Here is a 27,843-nt window from a genome sequence, read left to right on the forward strand (position 1 = left end):
AATGTTAGATGAATGACTGGGATCGTGATTGCAGAGACAAATGGGGAAAAGACAAGACGGACAAATCCGGATATTTCACAGCTAGCGTACGACATCCATCATGTCACCCAATCGAAGGCAATGAAAGGATCGGCAGAGCCCTACGATGCATCCTCAAAACCCAAGCGAAAGTCGAGTGAAAAATACAAATTTATGTGGGTCGCACATGTCAACGCTTGCAACAAAGAATTCGTCAACACGTCCCACGTCAAATTCGGAATTCGCAGGGTGATGACATGTCTGCTTCATCAGCTTCATCATCACAGTCACTAGTTACCATGCATGATTATGACCAAGTAACAGCATGTAATTCTGTCATCGGACAGCACCTATTGAAACACCCAGAGTGTGCAAAACATTACAATATCAATCAGTTTTCCATAGTTGCTCGTGGTCGTTCTCTTTTTCATTTAAAGGTCCTTGAATCTACCATTATAAAGCAGCAAAAGCCGATCCTCTGCCGCCAGAAGAAACATCTCTACACGCTGGGAATCTTCCATTAGTGTTGTTTCGTGATTCGGCTGTTTTACAGCTGATTTTGTGTGTGCTGTACCGTAACCGTGCGCTGTTTACTGCCGTTCGCGACTTGTGTACTTGTCATTATTACGTCACAACGACAAAATTATTTCTATATTTCGAACTTGTTTAACCTTTACTGGCGTTCACTGCTGAAGAGAGCCAGTCGAAAAGCTTCCAGTGGAATAAATTTCACAATATGAACGCATTGTTTGCTGCAATATTGAAGTTCTACTTCGAAAAGCCTATTTAAATAAATACTGAGGATATATGTGTCTGTTTGATATGTCACCATTGCGAAGTGGACTGCCAGCAGATATTGGACAAAAGCCAACGCACCAACGTCAAGGTTTCGGCCATAGTGTTGGTTTACCTCTTTTTTACATAGTAGGAATCTTTGCATGGCTAGTTAGTATCAACATGCAAAGCAAGAAGACTATATTGCACAAAAAATGGATGATTTTATGACAGCTGACTTCGAAGTGAAATAGCTCCAGTTGTGACTCGTTGATGCATCCTCTCAAACAACTTCTTAGCAAAGCTGTGAGAAAACAGTCGTACCATTAGCTTTGTGACGTAAATGAAAACTTCCTCAACAGTCGACTCATCAGCAGCATCAACACACATGTCAGAAACTGTCTGAACGATTGACCTGAAATAATCGCCACAAAGTATTTCATCCGTCACTGCCCGGAAATCTATTTTATTGGCAGTTCTGCTTGCTTCCCTGGAAAACTTCAAATATACATAATGTACGAAGTACACATAATCCTCAGAAGGATAAAGTAGAGAGTTAGCTTTTCGTTCCATCATTATGATAAGGGACCCTTGTGGCTTCTCACTACACAACTGTTCGACTAAACCAAGTGGAAATCTTGCATGAGCCTTTTTCAGAGTATATAGCCTATACTCGAGAGTCTGATTTTCAAATTGTCCAATTTCTCCAACCAATTTTTCTTCTTTCACCAATTTCTGCAATTTTCCGCATAACCTCTAGCAACAATCTTGCTGGCCGATGATCTGATGTTAGCCTGTCGAAGTATTTATCTGCCTGGAGGCACTCTCTTGGGTACAGAGTGATGATCGATTCAGAATTTGTGGCGGTAACGTAATCCGATATGAACTGCTTTATTTTATCATGCCCAAATGGTGTTAAAACAACTTTCTCATCGAGAACCTCCATAATTTGCCCTAGTGGTTATATCACAATTTGACTTTCCTGCATCCGACATATGTCCCGGTGTAACACCGCCACAAGTTTTGCTTCCTTTCGAACACTTCGGAGTATTGCTGCTTTCAATAGATTTGTCATCCATATCTACATACAGTAACTCATGGATGATATCCTCAGTCAGTAATTCGAAATCAAATTCCTCCATCTAATTATGCCTGGATTATGAAAACGTCTTCTCTTTATTCCCCAATACATGCCAAAACCTATCTATGATTATGCAAACCAAAAGAGTTCAAGGAAACCTCATCTGAAGTCAATATTGAAACCAACATTAATAATAGAGTGAATATCATGACTTCTTTTGCCCGTGGAATATTCTCCTGATATTAACGCATTGATAGCCGCGCCAGTGGCTACGTACTGTATCACTAAATAACCTGTTCCGATTGCCCTATATCCTATCTACACCAAACATACCCGCATTTTTAACAGTCATCTGGCCGACAACCTGCCGCTTCATAGCATAACAAATCTGACGAGCATCGAATCTCTAGGCCGTGAATCACGTGTTGGCCATCTATCCGTAGGTTAGTTATCTATAGTGCCACCGGAAATTCCCATCTCTGAAAGAGTTTGACGATGGATGTTGGATATTGCTGTTTTCATGGTATTCGTGGTGCATGTCGACTACTATGGTCATTTAATTACATCAGGCCCAGGATGGATATTCCTTATTTTTTTGATTCCGTAATTGCCAACTTGTAGCACGGTCCACTCCTAGGCTTACGGTTGCAGGACCGTATCAATGAACACATCCCACCGTCTGTCAAATCTCGAAATCGCAGCATAACGATCCGCTTGTTCTCGAACATAGCCAGGCCATTGGTCAAAAATCTTCTATCGGCAAACATTTACTAGAAAATCATACATGTGCTGCTAACTATCACGAGGACATATTCTCTATATTGGCTAAGGGTGGCAATTTATTTCATTTTTATGTTCTTGAGTAAATCTTCTATGCCAATTGCCAACAGAAAGAATTAGCGTATCATTTGAAAATCGCGCATTGCCTTGTTTTGCTTCGCTATCTATGTGCCAACGCTTTAGTTCTCTCGTTCTTCTAACTCTGTATATTTTCTGTGTGACGCCATAATTAGCGATATATATTGTTGGTGAACATAGTTATTCGAATTCTCGCAATGCTGATCCCCTGACGAGGTTCTGCCGAAAAGCTTCAGGAATAAATATGAATATTTTAATCAAATGTGTTAATGATGTTCTGTACTCTTAAGCGTCTCCTAGGCTTTTATAAAACACCGCTTACGCGGATGAGATGGCTAGAAGAAGAATCCTAGATAAACCTCTATAACTTAGGTAGGAATTCTGGAATAGACTTCAGTCGGAATTGAACCCTCAACCCACAGGTGTTGTAGCTGTGGATTATACCACTAAGCCAGTGATTCCCAACCTTTTTCCACCACGTACCATTTCGAGGTTTTATGCAGTGCTCGCGTACCAAAAACAAGTTACGCGCGCCGAAGGCGGTCAAAATTGTCCCCACCATTTATGACGTCATAAGCACGTATTTGACCTATGCGAGGTGTAATAACAAATTATAATAAACTAGGCATTATCAGTCAGGGCTGATGGGATGCGTGGAATTGTTTTTTCACCACTAGTCACAAGAAGAACAACATAATGCATTACCAATAAACAGCATGAGTCAATTTATTTACTGCGATTGCTGCATTTGTTTATTTTCCACTAGCTCAGGGGCGGCCAACCTTTTCGACCAAAGGACCACTTGAGGTTTGCGAACAATTGCGCAGGCCAGTTGAATGATGATGACCTTTTTTTAGCCACCCGATAGAAGCGAACCGGATCAGGTAATGATGAAAACAAGACTTATATTACTACGCATCAAAATCGATAACAATGATGTCATGAAAAGTCAGTGCACCAATGAAGTAACCGCGCGAAGCGCGAAATTTTTTTAAAGTTAGTGAATGAGTTAGGCCAATATTAATGTCACTTGCATATATTGCGGGCCACCTCTGTATACCAGTATGGGCTTACTTGGCAAACACAGGATTATTCGGACATATTAATAGCTATGATTTCGGTGAACATGGCATCTATCATTTTGTGCCAAAGTTTCATCGCCGATCATCTTCATCATCATCTCTGCGAATGCAGACGCGAAGTCGGATATTGTACGGCACGTTCTCTCATAATTGCCAATATAGTCAATTACGTAGATTGGGCATATTTTTATATTCAGGAAGCGCTACAAAAAGTAAGAAATTGAGTGACAATAAATCGCTCGAAGTGCTAAGAAAAATATAAAGCCGAATAAATCTACCACGAAATATTCTACTTTATGGTCATATAGGAAGATATACGAAAAAGTTGGCTGGTTGCTGGCCCCTGACTACTACTCCAATGCGTCGGAACTGGTCATCAACTTTCCAAATTTCGAGGTCGGACTAATAAAGTTTTTGGTTGGTCTTGGAAGTTCACAGTAAATTACCTGAGTAATTTATTATTTGATATTATATCTAATTTCGACAATTATCTCGCGGGCCACTCATAATCTTCTCGCGGGCCACGGTTGGCCACCCCTCCGCTAAATGATCGATGCGTGGCATACGTTTGCTCACCGCGCATCAAACGTCATGCATGGGCGCAACAAGTCGGTTTCGTTTCTTCGGCTTGATAGTCATTAGGGATGAAAATCCTTGCTCGTACTCCCACGTAGAAGGGAAAATTAACAGCTGCGGAATAGCGTGAGAAGCTAGCGTCGAATACGAGAAGGCGACGCTACGAAAAACTCAAAATCAACCCCACCTGAACTAATAGCTCCCTTCGGTCGAAAAAAAAACAGAATCTACTCGCGTAGCACCTAGAAGACCTTCGCGTACCACTAGTGGTACGCGTACCACAGGTTGGGGACCACTGCACTAAGCCATCCCCGCTAATCCTGCATGTTGAATTAGTGCAGTGGTTCCCAACCTTTTTCGTCTCGTGCCCCCCTTGGCCGATATTTGAGCTAAAATTCCCCCTATGAAAAAGTTGCCTTTTAACGCACAACCATTTGTTGACTGAGCAATTAATGGCCAAACATATTCAGATATGCCCGAACTATATCGAATGCGGACTGCACTATACTTTGGTAAAGTACCGTTATATTTGACCTGTTTTTACCTGTCGGGTAGCTTCTGACGAAAAATAAATCCGCTTGCTATGGACTTGAGTTGAATCGATGAATTTGGTTGTTTTTCACGTTAGCTCATATGTTGGCTTAAAAAGTTGAACAATCTCACTAGCGGCCTTGCGCTGAATTCGGCTAGACTTTTCTCCTGCTTAGTAGCAATTTGGTCGAGAAGCTGTCGCGCACGCAACGAAATCGTCTCGTGAGCCTCACTTTATCACGGGGTGTAATATCTACGGAAGGCATCTAAACATGCAACTAGCTTAAAATCCGCCAAATAAACATACAATTGTAAAGAACTAATTTCTACTTAACAACAGTTCAGTAGAGCAGTTCTATACCATAAAAATCTAAAAACCTCCTGAACCCAGTGTATCTTCCGATACAAGGCCAAAGCCAGATTTCACATTAAAAAATTTGAGCCAGATTCCCCCCTGAAAATTTCAAAATTACCTCAAGGGGAATTCCCCCCCTCCCGGTTGGAAACCACTGGATTAGTGAGTTGTTAAAGACCAAAATAATCATAACTAATGGTTCTGTAGTGTCACACTGGCCTTGCTAATATGTTGTCAAAAGAAAAAATGCTTAGTGATGCTGTGGATGTGTAGAACGACCTGACCGATTCATAAGAAGAAATATCTTCGTTCAAGATCATGTAAAAAGCTTTAAGCGAAATATTTGGAGAATGTGGGGTAAAATTCGTATTGCAATATGGTACGCGATATATGTATCACGGCCAGATATTGCCAAGCCGTTCCTCCTAATTTAGGGTTGCCATACGTCCGGAATTTCACTGTTCAAACTGTGTCCGGGAGGAATTTCGAAAATATGCCGAAATGTCCGGAATTTTGAAGGCTTGACGTAGGCTCATAATTTGTAATTTGTAAATCAGGATAATAAGATATGCGGGAAGATTTAAGATTTATGCTAGATGAAATTAATTAAATAAAAATAACTAACCTTCATTTACTGAAATAAGCTATAGGTAATACCTAAACATAACCATCAGAAGATGTGTGTCAACTGTCAAGGCTTGAGTTGTAAAAGACGGGAAAGGTTTGAACAACCTGAAATCGGTGCCATTATAGAACAGATTCCATAACAGCTCTGACATTTTGCCTTGCGCAAATCGTCGCCGAGGTTACGTAATACGCGTTGATAAGCGGCGTATTTAATTGTTCGCTAGCGATCAGGGACTCGCTAATTGACAGCACTTCCGGACTCGTTGACAAGTTTATCATACGCGCAAGTTTGTTAACACGCAGATATTGCATAATCGGCATTTATGCAGGCACTTGACCCTCATGAATTGGTGCTATATTATCCCTAATTATCAATTCCGTCGAATCATGACGTCATTCCTTTGTGACGTCATCGAACTCGCATGCCTAAGGAAAATTAGCGTTCGGCGCCTATGTTAGGTGTCTACAACTCTCCGATACATTACAAAAAAATTTAGACAAATTTGGTCTCCAATTCAAGAAATGAGGATGATTTGGTCTTATTTTCAGTAATTTTGGTCTCATTGATGAATTGAGGTCTTAAAATTGAGTCCGATTCAGCTTCTTAAGACCATATATATTTGTCACAATTACTTGGTCCCAAAACAAGACCAATAAAAGGCATCTTATAAGACATAATGTGCTTATTGCCACAGTCTTTGCTGTGTCAGTATCCTTGATCTTATTTTACAGGCAAATATTGCTAATCAAAGAAACAACATAGTTGGGGTCTTGAAAATGATTCTGGAAAACTGATATGAGCCATTCAAGAGCACATGACATATACTTAGCTTGTCGAGACAAATTTTAATGTATCGGTTTTCCAATCTTATTTTCACAAAAAAGTTTGCTAATCCATGCACATTAGGGTGGTTCAAAAATAACCTTTTTCCTGAATCTTGCAGGTTACTTGATTAAATCGTTAGGTTGCCTTAAAAAACGACGCACACCAAATTTGAATTCATTCCAACCAATATTCGCGGATTTCGTAGAGTTTAAAAATTTTGAATTTGCCTAAAAATGCAAAAAAAAAATTTTTTCAAATTTTTCTGCCAACCCCATGAAATTGTTGCGCTGTCTTCGAAAACGATGGAAAACAAATTTGACTCAATTCGAAGCCGTAGAAGTGGAGTTATTTCAGTTTTTCTTTGATAATTCTGGGATTATCCTTGATTGGTGGATCATCTCAGAATTATCATCAAAAAACTTCTGCAGCTTGGAATTGAGTCAAATTTGTTTTCCATCGCTTTTGAAGACAGCGCAACAATTTCATAAGGTTGGAAGGAAAATTTGAAAAAAAATTTTTTTTGCATTTTTAGGCAAATTCAAAATTTTCAAACTCTACGAAATCCGCGAATATTGGTTGGAATGAATTCAAATTTGGTGTGCGTCGTTTTTTAAGGCAACCTAACGATTTAATCAAGTAACCTGCAAGATTCAGGAAAAAAGGTTATTTTTGAACCACCCTAATGCACATCATGGTCCCTAGACTGGAAATTTGCCCAACATAAGCACCAACAAATGATATATTATACCCAAGTAACTCCCGTGGCGTACACACCATAGGATTTGACTTCTAAGTGGTGAGATAGGTAGGGCGAGACAACTTTTAGCTACAGCCCTACTGATATTTCACACTCTAGGCACTAGCCAGCATCAATTGAAACTTTCAGCATCAATTGAAACATTCATTGAAAAAAAAACGCACCCTTCACAGAAAATTCTTCAACACTTCGAAATCAGAGATAATCGATTTTTTGAGGTACATACATATTACATTTTCCCCCGAAAAAGTCACTTTAAGACCATAAGACTAATTCTGTCCCATTATCTCTTGTAGTATAGTTATCGAAATTTTCAAACAGAGCTTGTACAATTGTCCGGTAAGGCAGAGTAAACCATGAACATAGGCATATTGGGTTCAAGTTACAAGGTGCATTCCTCAACCAATGCAAAATTGCTGTAAAGACACCGGCCATGGTCCAAGTTAGCATCCTTAGAAAAGAAACAAGTCTAATTATCACAATCCAGAAGTCAATTTTTTCTGTGACTTTAATTAATATTGTGCGCCTACATGTTACAACCCACACCCTGTATGGCTCTAACTTTCGTAATTTGCGCAATAAAGACTATGTGATGGCTTAATTAGGGTCTGTTATCCATGACACAATTTTTCTCGCCCAGACGAGAGAAGTTCAAATCAAACCCTCGCTGGGTCACACTCCCTTTTGGCCACTGATTTTGGTGAAGCTGCCAAGAGTAGCTCCTCTGTGAGGTCTTGGGTGAAGCCAGCAGGAACTAGGTGCTACAACAGAACCCAGTATTCCTCCAATAATTATTAATGCAATTGTTTTTACTGACATTTTAGCTAGACTTTTAACACAATTTTCTTGAATTTTAGAGCAACAACCTTGCCCCTTCACGATAGTTGGTAGGATACATTTCCTGAACTACTCTCTACCATGGCTGGGATTTATTCACTACCCTGAGTCACGGGACATTCTGACTGAGCCAGGCCAAGTCAAGCCGGAATCAAACCAACAGTGAGTCAAGTAGAGACATGACTTTAAGTTGTTGTATTATCCAGCTTTTAACCACAAAGGGGGCCCCCATCTATCCGAATTGAATAACAATTAAAAGAGGAAGAGGTAATTATGCAAAAAAAATTATCGCGCATGCATAGTATACTCAGTGCCGGTATTCAAGTCACTACCTTGAGTCACGAACAATCTTGAGTCATTGCCGATTTTGACTGAGTTCAACCAAGTCAATCGATTTCCGAAGGTGACCCGAGTCAAGTCAAGCCACTTGATTTTTGGAGGTCACTTGAGTCAAGTCGAGTCAAGTCAAGTCACGAGCCAAGCCACAATTCAGGCCAAATCGAATAATTTCACAGATCAAATCATAGCAAAAGAGTTCCGACGCAGGAAAGAACTCAGGAACCGCGCGAATTTGAATTCGGTCAAAGATTACGGTATAAGCATGGCTCGTCGTAAAGTTCTCCGCAACTAATGTTATATTCAAACGCATCAATGTTGAGCGCAGAATAGCGGACCCGCAGAGATGGGCGACTACAAAACCCTACAAGTTTACCACCCACTTCTGAGCTGGGCGCTGATCTACAAACAAAAACTCAAGTTTGCGAACAAACTACGATGTTAGGTGAGTGAGTTTGCTGTCAACTTTCACGCTTGAGACGGCGGTAATAGGTACTTCCACTTGTTTGGAGTACTCAAGTCAGTTCCATCTACTTCCACTGCCTGATCAAACAGGCGAGTATTTGAACTTATTTTTAACTCTCAACATGCCCGGGTAGAATTTTGTGATGTCTGGGGACCCCTATGGTTGCCCACACAGGGTCAACTTCCGTTTTCTGTAACCTTCGACCAGTAGCTTGAAGACTACCCCTTCAGTAGTGGCCCTGGTATGACTCGCACGCGCAACACATTGGTGCTGCAGTTCCGGGAGTAATCCTGCCCGCAATCAAGCAAAAGCTTGCAGGCAGTGCTGCAACCGCGTATACCCAGATACCAATGCTGCCATTCTGACCACCTTTGGACTACGTCTGCAGTGACCATAGGGCAATAATTCAGCGTAACTCAGCCCCTTTCTTTCACAGGACCCGCACTGAACGTCATAGTATCCCCACAAGGACCAGCTATCAATCAGACCGAAGGGCAGGAACATTGAGCACAAGGTGAACTCAAGTAATAATGTACCGTGCATGACTCAAAATTCCGACACTCAAGACTGACATTTCATTGTAATTCAGAATAATAGCAAAGTTATCAAATTATTAGGATTCAATCCATTGTTACCGTAACTTGAAAACGCGACCGTGAACTGTCAAGAGTGAATCAATTTAGTATTAGCAAGACCTCAATAGGAGACTGAGCAGTCAAATCCGAACTTGATTGCTGACTCGGACCCGGTTACAACCCTGGATCAAGGAGTATTTATTTTTGCAGAAGTGAAGACGCCAAATTGAAACTGTCATGTACAGTTTACATGGATTTGACCCAACAGATCCGACTTATTATCAATTGAGTATCCTGTGCTCCTCACAACACATGCGCTGGGCTAGCGAGTAGAATATGCCAACCCATATCGTCGCAATTTGCCAATTTTATTGTACGTGAACAAATGCTGCTACTTGCTATTTTTTCAGCTGACCGGCCCGCGAGCGATTGGAAAGCCTGAATCCGGCCCGGGACGCAATTTGAGTCCGACACCACTGCCTCAAACCTCCAACTCATGGTATGTAATATTTTGACCGTATCATTGTGTACCCAGATCTCGCGAAACCCCCGTCAGTGTGCGTCACGTCACGTGCTGTCCTATCTACAGATTCAACTTGAACGTACGTACCTACTTGGAATGTATATTAGCCATAACACCGCAACACGAAGTAATCTGGGTAATTTTTAATGTTCTGGAGTACATTAATGTAATAAGACCTTGCAAAAATCAAAGTTCAGTCCCTATGCTTAAAAAAAAAATTTCTCACTCAAAACAATAGTTATAACTTATAAGTCACCTTGGCAGGTTTATTCAATCCAATAATTAACAAGAAGTGGTGAAGCCATGTATTAGGCCTTAGTTGGCAGTTGCTGTTCTGGGGTGGCACATTGTTGTTCTGAGGTCCCATAATAATCAATCTGACAAGCAAATACATCACGCAGAAATGGCGGGGAAAACTAAAGATATTCAACGACCATTGGCTTCAATTATTACTCACTTGTGATATCATTTCCGCTTGAAAAATAACAGTACTATTTATTCAGCCAACCGCCATAGGTAATATATTGTTAATCCATGTTCTAATCGCTCTATCGCTCAGTTTTAACTGAACGCCAAGAATCATGGTACAGGGTCGCACAGATTCCAGGATCCACTCCATATATCTTGCTAGTCTAGTTCCGAAACCTATTATCATTCCATACCAAACTAGTTCTTACAGATACTAATTTAAAAGTAACCTTTCTACATACTTTATAACTGCCAGATCTTAAAGCAAATTTTCTCTCAATTTTTGCAGGAACAAAACCATAGTACAGAATCTCGACCACCACTTCTGATGTTACTACAAGGATCTCAAGACCGGGACTTAGGTTCAAGTACTAAAGGAATAATTCTAAAGCGGTCAGGGTATGTTATGGTACGAATATACCGCTCAGATGCAAAGATGTACTGTTCGTCAACAATGTTTGCATATGCTGTACGTAATTGTCTCGATATCAACAGATTAGGGACCCCCTACATTTGAGTTTCGAGTCACTGTACATCTTAACTGAGGTCTGGTTTACTATTCTAGTTATTTCGAATCTAATAACACATACCATATTTATCTATTAACACAGAGGGTTGCAACAAATTGATGTGGCCCCCACACTGAAGAAACAACGCCGCTCTCATTGAATCAACCTTTCGCAATTGCAAAGCACCGATACATGTAAGTTATAACCCAAGTCACCTCAATGATGCCTTCGGTACCTTTAACTTACTGGTATTTTAACATATAACTCAACCCACATTCAAAGATAAACCCAGGCTCAGTGATTCCTCATTTTAATCTCTGTCTAGCTTTTCCCAGGAGTGCGACCGAGACTTGATCAAAGAGATGGAATCACGAGGAATCCAGATGAAGGCCGAAACCGAACACTTCCAGACTATTTCTGAAGTTCCGTTTCTGAATTTATATAAAGTGCCTGTGTTCAGCGAAAATGAGTAAAACTGTTGTCGCATATCGCTTGGCTCGACTCTGCAAGGACTGGTTTATTCGGCGTCTAGACATTCTGATATCGAAAGCTTTAGTTGATATAGTCAGAACCGATAATTTAGCCATCACAATTTATGTGTTGCGGCCGGACCAATCCAACATTCGGCTGGCCTAGCAGGTTCACATTCTGTGGGATCCATTCTTGACCACAATACTTAATTTTAGAAGTTACGTCGCGGACCATTCAAAACCTTCCCGCGGGCCACGGGTTGGCTAGCCCTGACCTAGCTCAATCAGGGGTGTGCAAATATTTTCAGGTTAGTCAACTATGAACTAGCGGGACGAAAACTTGGCCCATATTACAAGTCGTATTATTTTTCCAAATAAAGATCCGAAAATTACATCCTCAATGCCGGCCATTGCAGGTCAACCCCTTTGCTTATCCCGTCCAGCACAAATTTTGATGGTGGGCTCAACAAATTTTGGTCTAAAAGCGCAGAGTCGCAATGCCTCGAACCAAGTCAAATGACCCTTACAGCAGGGGTCGGCAACCTTTTGCTAGCCGCGGGCCAAATTTCAGGTGTACAACTTTTTGGCGGGCCGGAATTTTCCTTAGTACTATATTTTACGCTCACTTCGGTGTGTTAGCCTATATTGCTGCAATCTCGATCATACCAATCAGAAGACACATGTATTTACACTTCTATAACACAGAATTATTGTGACAATTGACGCAGCTTGCTCTGTGAAAGGTTTTCAACTTCTGGTAACAAGTCAGATGAAACTAGAATCAGACCCTATTCAAAATGGACGTCAGAAATACGTGATCTTAGCTTGCTCCTCGTGAGTTTCATTGTTCGCAACTATTGTTCATATGCGTACGTGCTTCCAAAATTTGATGCAATTTCTTTTGCATTGCTGGTTAAGCTGGGATAAAGACCAATTTCGAGAACGTACTCTTTGTCAAAATCATGCAGCGATATGCTCTTTGTATAAATTTTGTCATTCAATTCAACTGCATCGCATTTCAGAAAGGCCTATTTGAAATTTTCAGGCAATGGTATTGGCGTCCGCATTAAACAGAGCACTGAATAGTCAGAATTCATTTTGTAGAGAAGGAATGTCGGAAACGCGGGTGAATATTCAGTAGTTAAATTTCGCATCACAGTACAAGTGTAGTGATTAGTACTAGAAATTTCTCTCCTCCAGTATAGGAAAGTGAGCATAATTTTCCTTGTACTGTCGACATTTCCAGAGTCACAGATTTGTTTTGAATGTGCCTCAACCTCCCACGCGTTTAGTTGTTTTACCCCCTGGAGCTGCAAATTAAATTTGTTCAGATGTGACGTTAAATGTACCAGGAAAGCAAGATGAGATACCCATTTTCGATTACAAGATTATGCGTCGGCGATATTTGTGTTTTCGAGGAAAGTTGCCATTTCATTTCTCAGTTCATACACTCGTGTGGGCATAGCGTATCTGATTTAGACGATGTAGGTTACTATTATACCGTAGCAATGCCGCATTTTTTTCATGCAGTGCTGTACTGCAGATTGAAACTCATTATGAAATGGCGGGCCGCATTCTTGTGATAACTAATTACTATGTCGCGGGCCAGTTTGAAAGGGATGGACTATTCGGCGCCTGGACATATTATTATCGAAAGCTTCGACCAGGCCTAGGTTTCATAGCCGACGGTCCTTCTGTGAGCGCAAACGGCGGGGGACACTCTGTCTCGTAATCGCAAATGCAGTTCGGCTCAATTTGATACATTAGGCGTTCTTTCATTTTTACAAAGAGGTAACCTTATTAAAAGCAAAAAATCGAGCGACATGTTGCGCAAAGCGTGTAGTAAATTCTTACTTTTGATAAACCTATCGCAAATTATTCTACTTTAGTGTACGGAGATCTACCAAAATGTGATCGGCTAACTGATATCTCAATCATTACATCTCAACAGTTGCGGCCAGACTAAATTTTAGTTGGCCTAGTAAGTTCACAATCTGTGCAGTCCATCTCTGATAATATTACCAATTTCGCAAATTCACCTCACGGTCACTCAAAACCTTCTCGCGGGCCACGGATTGGTCGGCCCTGTGTTACTAGGTTGTTATCCACCCTTGTGGATTTTAGGGTTCGTACCGAACCTGGGGCGTTACACTCCTATATTTCGCCCTATCTATACTACCTCCGTCCCTACACAATTTCCCCAGGCCGTAACCTAGAACTCGATCGATGTGCGCCGTGACTGGGTGGCTGGCAGTGCAAGGCCTCGCTAGTCAATCTACGGCGCCTAGATGTGATTAAACATAAGGTTTGAATCACCATCGGACGAGTTTCTGGATCGTGGGCCCACGGACTGCCACAAGAGCGATCATCTAAAAATGGAACTATCCCTACCTAACTTATACGCTAACTAACTACGCTTTGGAACAAAGCCCATCTTGAACTTGAGACAATAAGGGCCCAGCCCATCGCGTCGCTCGCACCTGTCCACAAGCTCGCAATGAAGGCTTTGCTCCAGGGACTAATCGCCCATCTGGAGGTTGCCAGCTACCAAAAACGTGCCGTAAGTATTTTACTCAGCCTGACTTACTTCCGATTTGAAGCTGATACGAACCCACCGGGTGGCAGGTTCATATTCCCTACTTAGTGTAAGGTCTGCTCGGCCGCTCTCGTAAATCGCCGTAGTTAACGCAACACCTCTAAGCGGGACCCCGCGCATTTCTCAGCCTAGTCTTCCAGGATAGGCCTACATAATAACATTCAGACACTGATGATCCCGGGTACCTGTTGACAGTAATCGCCTAAAAAGGTTATTGAAAAGCAATAATTAGCATGCACTAAACCCAACACATTCCCACAGCGGCAGCAGTCATGGCCTCTGATTGCGACTCCAAAGTTCAGTTTTACAAGTAAAGGCGCCCTAAGAAAGGTCCCTGCCTTCCATGTTCTAGCACAGTGGTCGGGAAGCTTTATTGTCCGAAGAGCCATATTGGCCCTATTTTTTCCATCTCAACTCCCAAAGAGCCATACATGCCAATCAACTGTTACGCCACAATTGAAAATTTGTGACGTCATCATAGCACTAATTCGAACTCACTACGTGGGATTCCTCATGTGCGCCATATTTCTATGTAAAAACTGGTATTTATTGTACGAAAATAAAGCTCGCAACGAGAGATAACGCATACTACGGGCCAAGCCTCACCATTGATAACGTAACTCATCGTAAGTAGCGTAGAATTTATTATAACTGATATTAATCGAATGTGACTGTCACACTAATTCTGAAAATCTAATAATCGACTTCTCAATTCACAAAGTATTCGGCGGTAACATAACGTTGCGCTACACACCTACATTTTATCGCCGGTACTACACGGTACTACACAGAGCTATACTTACCAATCAAGAACGTGAATAGCTATGACGCTGTTTGTAATTCGAGTTTGTAATTGTGACATCCACAGCAGTTCATTTCGTTCCGTAGATCAGGAAGACGACGCGTATTTGAAAACTGCGTTTTGAAATGGCCGTCGCCATGTATGCTATTATAGAATGTAAACGTGGAATGGCAGCGACCGATTTTGCTGCTTCGTTCCGCTTCGCTGAAGCTTTACTCAGACTTATTTTACGGCAGCTACTGTAGGATTTCAGGCAATCCAAATGTTGTCTTCCAAAGCTCAGAATTTACTGAATCTGGTCTTGATCGAAAGCTACTATCGCACTGATTCCGAAAATATGAATCAAAATATGGTCAGGCCCCGTACTTAGCTGAAAAATCACCCTCAACATCTAAAATCTGCATTGTTCAGAACAATCGGATGACCACAAAACAATGACCATAACAATGACCCATTGCGGCTATTCGATTGTTCGGACAATGCCGATAATTCAGACTTAGAGGGCGAATTCTAAGTGGTTCAGTGCCCGATCATATTTTCATTTACATTTTCGGTGTCAGTGTGACAGTAGCTTTCGATCAAGACCAGATTCAGTTAATTCTGCGATCTGGAAGACGACTTTTGGATTGCCAGAAATCCTACAGTAGCTGCCGTAAAATAAGTCTGAGTAAAGCTTCAGCGAAGCGGAACGAAGCAGCAAAATCGGTCGCTGCCATTCCACGTTTACATTCTATAATGCTATGCTCTTTGATTAATCAACGTGTCGCATAACTCAAGATTTCGAGTCGGGTGAAGAGAATTCGCGAGTGATATTGGCCGCCGGCGTGACAGTAGCTTAAATATGATGATTTTAAAAAGAGGCGGTCCTAGCCCCTAAACCTGAAGACGACATTGTCTTTACATCTCAAAGACATGTTTATATTGCCACGAGAATAATTATACTGGTCATGATGAAAATTTACCAACAAATCGCTGTGATATTGATAAATTCAGTACAAAAATAAATATTTGTCAAAGAGCCATATCTTATACCCAAAAGAGCCATATATGGCTCCCGAGCCATAGGTTCCCGACCACTGTTCTAGCAAGAGGTCTCAAATTCGCGCGCCAGCGGCCCAATTTTTCAGGTTCAAATGATCGGAAAAAAGAACGCAATTTACTTAATATAGCATTTCATGCTTGACACGAGAAGAAACATTTTCACACCGTTTACCATTCCCATAAAATTGCCTTTATGCCGGCCGTAATTTGTAGCCTTTTTTAAAAAAAAATGACGTTCAAGTGAAGTTTCGCTGCGACTCCAGCGATTTCCACCATAGCTCTGGAGAGAATTTCAAGCTGCCGCCATGTTTGAAATATTTTCACAGGCCGCATGCTTGAGACCTTTGCTCTAAGCAGTCATCATTTCGGATGCGGTTCGAACCGGAGTTGCAGGGCCGTCTAATCCAACCAAAAGTATAATCTGCACACCCAAGTGTCACTCTACGCGATACGTCAAAATAGAGAAATACGACATACAAACTACTTCACGCGTGCAGACGAATAATATCATGGAACAAGGCTGCAACCTTCTATGACTGCAATACGTTAGCGATGCTACATGGAACTCGTAATATTTTTAAAAGTACTCAACTCAGTGCTGTGATCTTTGACGTAACCTGGGTGCAAGAATGCCCGCCTTGTTTCGTGCGTAGCTGCGGCCTCCCTAAGCTTCAATTCTTCTGCTTCGTGTTCGAACCCAAAAAATCGGACTGAATAGACTGTGATGCGTGGCTGATTATATGCATTTCTGATTCAAGAAACAAACAAAGACTTCCGCTGCCAACAGATGGCTAGGAATTTCGAGCCTAGCTCGTGACAAGTTATTTCTTTCGTTATTTTTTATGAGTAATCGTTCGTGGTCCAGCTGTGGCCATTAACTAATTGTTTTCGGCTCTATCAGCTACCAAAATGGCACGACTTCGTGCGCAAGCTGTTCGTTCGTTAGTTTCGCCCCCTTTTTCGGATTGAAAATTCAGCCGCCATTTTAATTCCCCGAACAGTATAGTACCTGGCACGCGGCATTTTGCGATAGCACTATTTTTTAGGCGTCAGAAGCCTACCCTGCACGACTTTAGCTTGGCTGGCCCATAATTGGTCGAAGCGACGACCTAGAGCACCACAAATAGCCCCCCTTTTTTAATAAAAGGACGACTATTGTTCATATATTTCTTTAGGTCGCCAGCGGGCGCTGTTGTTTCATTATGCGCACACGAAATTCATTCGAGGTTCTCCTAAACTGGATTATAGTATATAAATTGATAACATATGTCTTAACAATTGTTCTTTTTACGTTATATTGAGGCATAGCAAGTTCATGGATCTTTTATTTACAACGTGGCCTTTCCTTACGCTATTCTCAGGGTATAACTTGGCCGAGCGCTGTTCGTAAATCAGGGCCTTTTAGATTATTCGCACGCACCATCAATGGCGCACAAGATTCACATCAGATACAATGTCGCAATGCTAAGATCAGATTACTTGCATGCGGTCAAGATTCGTGAAACACCCCTGTCTTCATGACGAAGAGTGTCGCCCAACAGTCCACATTTTCTGGTTATTGGGGCAAGGGGCTCATTGCCTTCGGAATAAACTAACGCAATACATTCCCTTATAACATTATATCTGTCGCACGAGATACGTAGCATGGTGTTTTATGCTTAGATGGATCGTTCCGAGTTTCCTAGTAAAGAAGCGGTAGTAGGTTGACGCGGGTTCATTAAACGACCACCATATGGCAATACCTCGTTATTTCATGTTGCGTCACCAACCAAGCCAGTGTAGTTGGCTCACATCAGATGGTCAAAAGCCCATTTCGTACACAAATAATTCTTATTCATGCGCGAGAGCATACCTCCAATGCGACAGAGAATTCGAAGATCGCGCACCTAATCTAAGCGTGACAACCAAACCACGACTCGCACTTTATTAATAATGACGCCGGTTTTTCTCATTTTAATTAAAATATAACGCGGTTCTAGCGGCCATTATTATCCCACAGGCGGTTAGTAATTTGAAGTCGGTGAGATTGACCGTTGTCTGCTCAGTGATCCAATTTTATGATATAAGCCAGCCTGGACCCGGTGCAGTACCAGTTTAATATGGCCCAGGGCCGTACATGTAGTACATGAGCTCGTTCCCTGTAAAGTAGATATAGACCGCCGATTTTGTCGTGTGCAACGCAAGCTTCAGAACATCCAATCTAGCGATTACGCTATCGCTCACGTACGCACGTAGCATAGAGAGTACCGCACGAATAATTTGTATCTTCTTTGTACGAGCGAAATCAGAATACATATATTCTTGCGCGTTGTGTCAAATACATGCGACATCATATGCCAACGATTGCTAACACACGGCGTTGATCACCCGAATTTAGTGCGAGTTTAGAATCCCGGACAATTGTTGATTTTCCTGAGGTGAATTTATTGGACTAATCTCAACAGCAATTCAAAAGGTCGTGTATTCCTTGCAGCCGCAGCGCAATTCTTAGGTTACGCGTAGCTTTCATAGGCCGTAACTATTTTATATACCCGTATTATCGCGTAACTAAAAGCCTGGATTGTAATCGGCGTAGTGGCGAATCCTTGGCCGGCTGGGAATTCAACGTCGAGTTAACTTTATGCTTTCTTTCACCGAATAGTCGCAAAAATGCGGAGTTTAAAAGGGTCAAAAAATACAACTACAGGTCACATTACTTTGGTAAATTAAAAGTCGGTTGCGTGCCGTCATGTTAACTTTGCTGCAACGATAGATCTTCGCATCCCATTCTAGTTACCGTATGTTAACGGTTATGAAATTTGACTCCTTAATTTCCTGAATTTGCATCGCACATTAAGCGTTAACCGTTAGTCATTTTCTATCAGGCTAGATTTAAAAATGTTCTTGCCGCAGGCCGCTGACTATACAGCCGGCTAATTCATATTTCGCTTTAATTAAAATGGCCGACAGATTATTCTTTTGGTCGTTTTTGGTTGTTCCTAGTAATTATCCTCGGTACACGAATATTACGTTAATGCCTTCAAGTCCAGATTATTCCACCCTACATTTCCACTATTTTTTTACGCTTACACGCTAAGTTTTATTGGTGTTAAATTCACCTGTTCCATATGAACTTCAATCTAATTTATGCTTCGTCATATTATTGGCTTTTTACACTTCATTGACTACCATTCTCTCGAGTTTCATTTAGTGTTCCTCGTGTATAGTAGGGTAGTAGATATACTTGTACCAAAAATTTCGTGTATATAAAAAATCTCGCTCAGAAGTAGTGTTAAAAACGTGCATCCCGATGGGTCTTGTCTGGGACCAAGCCCCCAATTGTTTGGTTTATAACCCTATATGGGGGGCCCAAGACCTTCGTTTGGGGGGCTGACGACGGGCTGTTTCGCCCATCCCAAACACATTTTAATGTATTGATAGAAAAACGCGGATAGGGGTTTAAAGAGAGTTTAAAATGTATCATGATTAATATTGTTTTAAAATATGACGGCAAATAAATATTTGTTTAGGTAATTAACCGTCACTTTTTCATTCCCTAATATCAACACATCCACTGAGCATCATTTAGTGTAATTCGCTGCTTTCAATTCAGAAATGAAATCAATACGCTGGAGAATACAGCTAAAATTTCTGACTCGGCCCGCCAACATAGTTTCTGCTTCTCATTTGGCCCGCGGAGAAAAATAATTGCCCACCCCTGATCTAAGCCAAAGTGTACAGAGAAAGGTGCAGGAGTTCGGATTGAAAACTGAATATAAATCGGATCCCGGCTTCTCCATCAGTCAGGTAAGCCAATCCAATGGCGTTATCGCTAATTCAACTTGATATTTTGTTGCAGGTGAAGTCCTTGACGGCCCTGGCTTTTGTGCCGGAGTCAGACGTTGAACGTTGCTTTAATATATTGACTTCCTCCACCAATGGCTGGCCAGTGGCCAAGTATATTTTCGACTTGGCTAATTATTTTCGAGATACATATATAGGTAGGCTTTGACAATATTCTATCAATATAGGCAGTGGTGGCCCTACGATTGGCGGGAGGGGCTGGGCGAGACGTCCGGGGGGTCCCTTATAAGTATATAAACGCAGCTTCTGTAGGGCTCTGCCCCCCAGACCCCCTTTCACATCTGTTGTTACAAACTTCATATTAGTGTGCCATATGGACGGGATTACGTGATGTGTATGTGACAATATAACAAGGCTTTCAAGCAGGCCGGAATGTTGTATTGCTCTAGCTCTTGAGCCTTCTTTATTCATATATTGTCAAATTATAATATAAAAGAAGTGAACCAGTTAACTATAGCTCATGCCTTCATGTTGAAGATGTATGCCATGTAGCGTGAAGTAATAGAATAGCGATATAACTGCGGCAGGCTAAATAGACCCACACAAACCTGGAAAGCTATCGGTTGACATTAGTAATGAGCCAGCACACAAGGATAGACTACTTCAAAACTAAGTACCTCGACCGCATGTAGAGACTTGATGGTTACCTCGATACGGGATTTTTCTAACAAATGCAGAGATTTGATAATTATTGACCAAAGAGGGGGGCCCCGGGCGACCGCCCACCTTGCCCACCCCAAAAGCCACCACTGAATATAGCCATATTTCTCTCAATATCTTTTCTGCATTAGGTAGCACAAATCATCAACAAGGCAGTGTCAGGCGGGCACTATTCCCACCCAGCATGTGGAACGTGCGGCGACGCACGATTGACGGGATGGACCGAACGAACAACTCCGTTGAAGGGTGGCATCGTTGCTTCGGCATGCTGGTTGGGGGATGCCACGTGAACATTTGGAGTTTTTTTTAAATGTATTAAGTAAGTTTGTTATCGAATGTTGCTGTCAATTTAAACTATACAAGATAGGCCCTATGAACTTGGTTACAACTTGAATTCGTATTTTTGAAGGAAGGATATCATACAAAAGGATGTGGATCTAATTCAATCTTCCTCAGGCCAAAGACCGCGTACAAGAAGGAAGAAATACGTTACACTGAGCGAAAATTTGAAGCGACTATGTGTGGAAACTTTACTGGCTACAGGCCTATAATTTTTCTGACTAGAGTGGCATACAATCTTAACTGGGTAAATATATAATAGCGATCAAGACAGATTTAGCGTAACACCTTGTCTGTTGAAACAGAATTCACAAGCTTCCGGAGCTCTGCCCTTACCTGCGGTTTCGGAAGGAGCATAGAGCTCTGAAAGCTTTTGAATTTGATTTCAATTGACCATACTGGATGCTAAATCTGTGGATATCACTGTTATATATTTACCATCGGAATATCTCGTGTAAAATCACTCGGGTGTCGCCAGTTCGTTCGTTTCGTTGTATTCATATGTCAGTCATGCCATAGATAAGTAATAAACTTCAAATCAACTGACAGAATGGTTGCTTTTAAACGTGTGAACAAGATTTTCTGGTGGATAGTGTAGCCTATATCCGAAATCCTCATGCAGTCTCTTATGTTTGGAAGACGTATCAGGATCGAGTAGACACGGAGAGGCGAGAATAAGCAATAGTTGAGTTTGAGTCGGTCGATCCTAGATCGGGGCGTTGCTCGTCTTCGCCCACAGTAATATAGGTATTGGTAATTCTCGCTAATGTCCATTTTCGGAAATGTATTCTCGGTAAAGTAAGTCTCGGAAATATGCATTCTCGGTAATGTCTATTCTCAATATTGTCCATTCTCGGTACAGTCAGTCTCGGTACAGTCATTCTAGGAAATATACATTCTCGGTAACAGTATCATTGATAATGTAAATTCTCGGTATTGAGCATTCTCAGTAATCGCATTCTCGGTAATACACATTCCCGGTAATTTACGTTCTCGGCAATGTCCATTCTCGGTAATAGCAGGTAAACCATCTAAGCTCAATTTCCACAACATCATTTGGTTGTAGGTGCACAAGCTCGTATTTTCAGAACTGATAATTAATCGGTCATTGATTACGTTTTTGTTGTTACCACTGTCTCTAACTCCCTATAGTATATTGCTGTCTATTGTGTTCGCTCGGTTATGCTAGCTAGTGAATGTGTACCCTGTACCTTTACGACGTCGAAAGCGTACATTTCTGATATTTTACTTCTCGTAAGGAGACACTAGAGAGCTTACGGGCAAGTACTTCGAGTCGCTTACGTCAAAGTATAGATAACTAAGGTAAACCGTAGATGCGACACTAACGGGCGTCACGTGATTTCGCGCTCTGATGACTGTCTACGTAGCTCGAGTTGTTTTGCTGGGCGCTTATGGAAGGGGATGTTAATTTCTGCATTTAAATAGGAATATCTATCCATGAGGTTAGTTTAGCGAGTAGCTACTCCGTGTGGTTACTAACCAAGATTATTGGGTTGATGCTACGTAATCAAAGCTAGCAAAACGAGGAAACGAATGTCGTAATCATTGAATGAATGTGGCTGTTTTAAGTGGTCAGTGGTCTGTGGTCTTCATTAAGCAATAGATCATCCAAGATGACATGACATGAGATGACATACAAATGCCTGCATTTGATTTACATGATGTTTATGTTTTCATAGGATTTCATATGGCATTTACATGTTTGCATATGTTTTTCACAGCAAATTTAGTTACTGCGCTGTCAACTATCAATTATATTATGCCAACGCACTGCGCTCTCCCTGGCTGTAACTGGTCTCGTTCCAGAAAAGAAAAGCGTAGTTTGTTTACTATTCATCGACCTGATTTGGCAAGAACTCCCGGCGAAAGAGCTCACCGGGAACAATTGACAAATTATATTTTGTCTTTAAGAGATTACACCCGAGGAGATATTATTAAAGACATGTTGCACAAAGAAACGTAAGTATGAGTGTCCGGTAACGTAAATTGGTAGCCAAACCATTTATGGTTAATCATGATCTCGTCGGCACAGTTATATAGTATGTGAAATGTGATATTGCAGGGCTGCCATTTGCGACCATCACTTTGCTCAAGATGATATCATCTGGACTGGTAAAAGATCGAAGCTTCGTCTTGGTGCTCTGCCGACTAAAAACATCTATAAGGGATCAAACTCCAGCTGCCTTCCCCAGAGAAAAACACCGGAAGTTAGAAAAGCTCTTCCTCCGGCGAAGGTTTACTCCTCTTTGTCAAGTGTAAAAACCGCTGCTAAACATTTGACCGATAATTACAAAGGTAAAATTTCTAGTTGTTCAGCTGTAGTTACTAAGCTCTGATAACTAATATAAGCTTTTATGCATTCTTAGAGTGCTGGCTCATAACCGAGGAGGATGAAAATTTGATAATACAGAAAAGAAATGGAGTGTTTGATGATAGCATAGTACCCGAATTCAGGTTTGAATTACTATTAGGCTTCATAGCCTAGTCTGAGATATTAGTGACATTACGAGTTGACATGAATTTTTATCTTGAAGAATTGTGATAGGCAGCGATGTCACAATACAGTCTATTGCATGCTATGGCTGGCAAGTGCAACCAGAAAATGTACAGCTTCCTCAAATATCATTTTGCTCTCTGACATCATTTTTAGGTAAGTAGACAGGGCCAGGGTTTATTATAGTGATTGGTACAACTGCGAAGTTTTCATTCAGGTGAACTGAACAGGATTGCTGTATGCAAGGGCCTTGCAGGTAATATGTCGGGCTGCGAGAAGCATGCAATTTTAAGTTGGGATGGGAGGAGATTAGTTGCCACGGATGTATTTAGATCACCAGGATGTCATATAATAGGCAAGTAGCACAATTACTTTCAGATGATTTTTTTTATATATATAGGCCATCCCCAGCGTAATTTCAGTACATACACTTGCAGGAAAAAGTTTTGAGGCAGATGGCATTTGCATGGCTTGCAGCAATTTTATGCCAATTGACACGTTCCACAATGAAGAATTAGAAATTGAGGAGATAGAATGTGACGAGGAGGTGGTATTGCTGCATCCAGATTAGCTTTATTTATAAATAATGAAAAATTTCAGGAGTCAGTCAGTCAAGACAAATGGCAGAAAATGTTTTCTTCTACTCAGTCGAGCAACAGATCAGCCCATAAAAATGCTCGTCGATACCCCACTAATGTAATTCAGTGGGCCGTGGAGCTTTTTTCCAGATCACCCGCGGCATACAAGTTCGTTCAGGAAAGTGGTCTCTTGACATTGCCAACAGCAAGGACGATTCAACGTTTTCGGTAACCTTTATTCATTCCGCTAAGTGCAAAATTTTTTACCTGATTATAATTGATTATGATAGGAATAAGATCAAGCCTACTCCTGGTCTCAATATGATTGCAGTCAAGGAAATTGAGACCGTGATGGAAAACCATAAGGCTCTTCCGGCATATATTACTCTCGATGAAATGAAAAGTTAGCATCAAGTTTTGTATGAAGATATTATGCATAACAAATAATCCTTCCTTGTTCGTTGACAGTACGTGAAAATATAGTTGTGAAAGATGGCACGCTGATTGGCTTTGTTAACTCTCCCTTCAATAATAAAGCTGAAATTGCAACACACATTTTAGGTGAGAAGTGACTATTCCAAGCAGTTTCAACTTGTATTCATGGTTTCTTTTTCCAGTTTTCTATGTCCGCTCCATTCGGAAAGAAATTTCGCTACCATTGGCATGGTATCCGACCCGGTCTCTTCCTCCTGGTGACCTTGCGATATATTTCTGGGAGCTGCTATATGCATGCGAAACCAGGGGGTTGAATATCCATGCTGTGGTAGCAGATGGATTATCGATTAATCGAAGCTTTTTCAAACTGATTTCGGGAGAAAAAAAGATTCCACTGGATAAAGCGTTCACAGCACCGAACATTTATGCCCCGGACAGGCTCATATACCTGTGCTCTGATCCCCCGCATCTTCTCAAGGTGAGCATATTTTTTATGGGATAGTCTGAAACGTAAAATTTGTGACACTCTTATTTGCAGACTGCCAGGAATTCTTTGCTCTCGTCGAGGAGTGGGGGATCAAGATACATGAATATTGATGGCAAGGGCAAGGATATATTATGGAGTCATGTTTTAGACCTTTACAAAACTGAGTCTACCAGCCTTGTCCTGTACCAATCTGGACTAACTAGGGCACATGTAAAGTTGAATCCACGGTCAAAAGTATGTGACCACTCAGTGTTGGATGAATTTCGTTTCGAGTGACCCATGTACCATATTTCGTTTGTAGATGAACGTGGCGCTGGCAATGGGTGTCCTATCTGAAAGAGTAGCTCATGGTCTGAGGCAAATGGAGCATAATGGAACAGCTGATTTCATTTTGATGATGTACCAGTATGATGAGTACACAAATTTATTGTGTTTTGTACTGTCAAAAGTAACTTGGATTTTTGACAGGTGGTTCCATATAGTAACATGCAGGGTCAACTATCCTATTTACAATATGGGGGATAGTAGGATAAGTGCCCTTCGTGAGTTTGCGGACAAACTCGAAAATTGGAAAGTAAACTAAATACACTATACCTGTTGATTGCGATTCCAACGTCAAGGTTTTTGTTACAGAAGGACTCTGAAGCTCGTAAAGAGCCCAAGAGGATGATGGCCCTGCCAACAATGGAGGGTCTTATTTTCACCTCGCGTAGTTTGATAGGGCTGTGCGAGCAGTTGTTGCGGCAGATGCCTCGTGTGGCTCTTGGCACATTCACCCAAGATGTTTTGGAAGCATTCTTCGGGAATTTGGTTTGGTTGGTAGCCAACTATGCAATAATATGTTAACAAAATCCTAATTTCTCAGAGGCAACGTGGCAGACGCTGTCAAAATCCCGATATTGGCCAGGCTGCCTATGGCATTAATCACCTTTCACAAAGCAAGGTGATTAAACGATCGGCTATCTTCAACAACAAAAAAAAAGCGAAGTTCTCGAAACGGTAGTCATATCTTGTTTTTATTTTATTCGTACCTCATATGAACAATTGAGCAATACAATGCGATTTACAAATATATCTTCTGTCCAATTTTATCCATTCTTGTAAAAGTTTGCGCTTGAGTGTTTAAGATAGGAAGGTGTCGTCATAACTTGTAGCAGTCTTTTCATCAGCAACCCACTTCGTCTAAAGCAGTGGTTCCCAAAGCGGGCGATATCGCCACCCAGGAGGTGCCAGGGTTGTATCCAAGCCAACTTCACTAACAGTTTTGCATCAAGTTGAAAAATTTCAAGTGACTGTTCAGTTTTGAGTTAAGAGTCTTGTTCACTTTTTATAACTCTGTTTGGTGACATCGAATGATTCGCATTGATTTTCCTCACTTTCAGCAGCTTCTGGTAGCAAGTACCAATTACCCAAAAGCGTGATTTGATTACTTAAATTACAATGTAATGTCGGTCTTGGCCGTCTGAGTCATATGACAAGGTTCAGTCATTACAACCCTGGCGATGGCGCGTTAAAACGGCTATATTGGAGTCAAGTCGGAGAAATGGCCTGACCTGAGTCTGAGAAATGACGAAAAAGGTTGGGAACCACTGGTCTAGAGCATGTAGCCTGTATAAGAGGCATGTTTTGAACAGAACACCGAAAGAATAGTAAGCAGACAAATTGAAACTGACAAATCAATGAAGTGGCATACGTCAGTAGGCCCGAGAATCTATAGTGCTAGCTACTATTTCTTAATTGGAACTAATTGCATTTCGACTTGGAATGTTGGGACTCATTGAAAGAAGTAGTACGATAGGCACAGTCTTATATTGCAAGGAAGTGCTACAACGTAAAACAAAATCTAGTCGGCATCTTTTGAAAGGAACAGTAGGCACAGTATCATGTTGCAAGGAAAGTGATACAAAGTCAATAAAATCTTCTTGTCGTCAACTCAAAATGTAGAGATTGACCAAGTGTTGAACTTTGCAATGGAAATTTGTGAGAGAGATGCTACCTTCTCATCACCTATTGCGATAGCTGACTGCGGAGTGAAACTGCTCCGGTAGTCACTTTATCGTGCAGACGTTCAAACAGTCTCTTTGCGAAGCTGTGTGAAAAAACTCGGATCATCAATGACGTTACGTAAGTGACGAGCTGTCTTATATCCAACTCAGATGCATCCTCAACACACAGGTCGTAAACCCTATGAATAAAAGATTCATAGTACTGACCACTGAAAATGGCGATTTTGGCATTTTCGAAATTGATGAAAGATGGGTGACGGTTGGCTTCTTTACAGAATGTCAGATAAACATGTTCCACATAAAACATATACTCTTCTGTAGGATACATTAAACACCCAGCCTTCCTCTCCATAAATGAAATAAAGGAGCCACGCGGTTGGTCGTTGCACAGCAGCTTCACAATGTCGAAACGAAAGCGCTCACGTCCAGGAGGTCCTCGTGCCTTGTTCAAAGTGTACCCAGCAATGTACTCAAGAGTTTCACTCTCAAATTGCTGAATTGAACCACCTTTAGTTTCATCTTCTTTGACCGAACCCTTCATTATCATTAATTTCATTGCGTCTAGAAGAAACTTTGACGCCTCAATCCTAGATGTATTTTCATTGAAGTAGTCCTGTGCGTGAACTGCTTCAGTTGGATAATGCCGTATCACAGTTGCTGATTCTGGTTTCGATACAAATTCGCGCCAAAATCCATCAATCTTCTGCTTTCCAAATTCAGAAAGTGTTAGTGCACTACTGACTTGCTGAATGAAGTCAGCAGGCAGACTAGAATCGGAAAGGATGGCTCTCGTGCGTTTCCCAATTTTGCTAGCTGGTGCTTCATTTCGATTTCCTCCACCGTCCTCCATGTCATTGTACAACAGATCTTGG

At 41.4% G+C, this 27,843-nt stretch overlaps 1 long non-coding RNA gene across 1 annotated transcript; it reads left to right on the forward strand.

Moving 5' to 3' along the window:
- The first annotated feature begins 9,650 nt into the window (after positions 1-9,650).
- LOC145445401 (uncharacterized) lies at positions 9,651-12,752 on the forward strand. Its single transcript, XR_013917001.1, has 2 exons — positions 9,651-10,198; positions 10,980-12,752. It is a non-coding gene; the product is annotated as an uncharacterized LOC145445401 (long non-coding RNA).
- Positions 12,753-27,843: the final 15,091 nt, after the last annotated feature.

This window comes from Botryllus schlosseri, chromosome 8, assembly GCF_051294905.1.
Source record: "Botryllus schlosseri isolate E-star chromosome 8, Bs_hap1, whole genome shotgun sequence".
Lineage (NCBI taxonomy): Eukaryota > Metazoa > Chordata > Ascidiacea > Stolidobranchia > Styelidae > Botryllus > Botryllus schlosseri.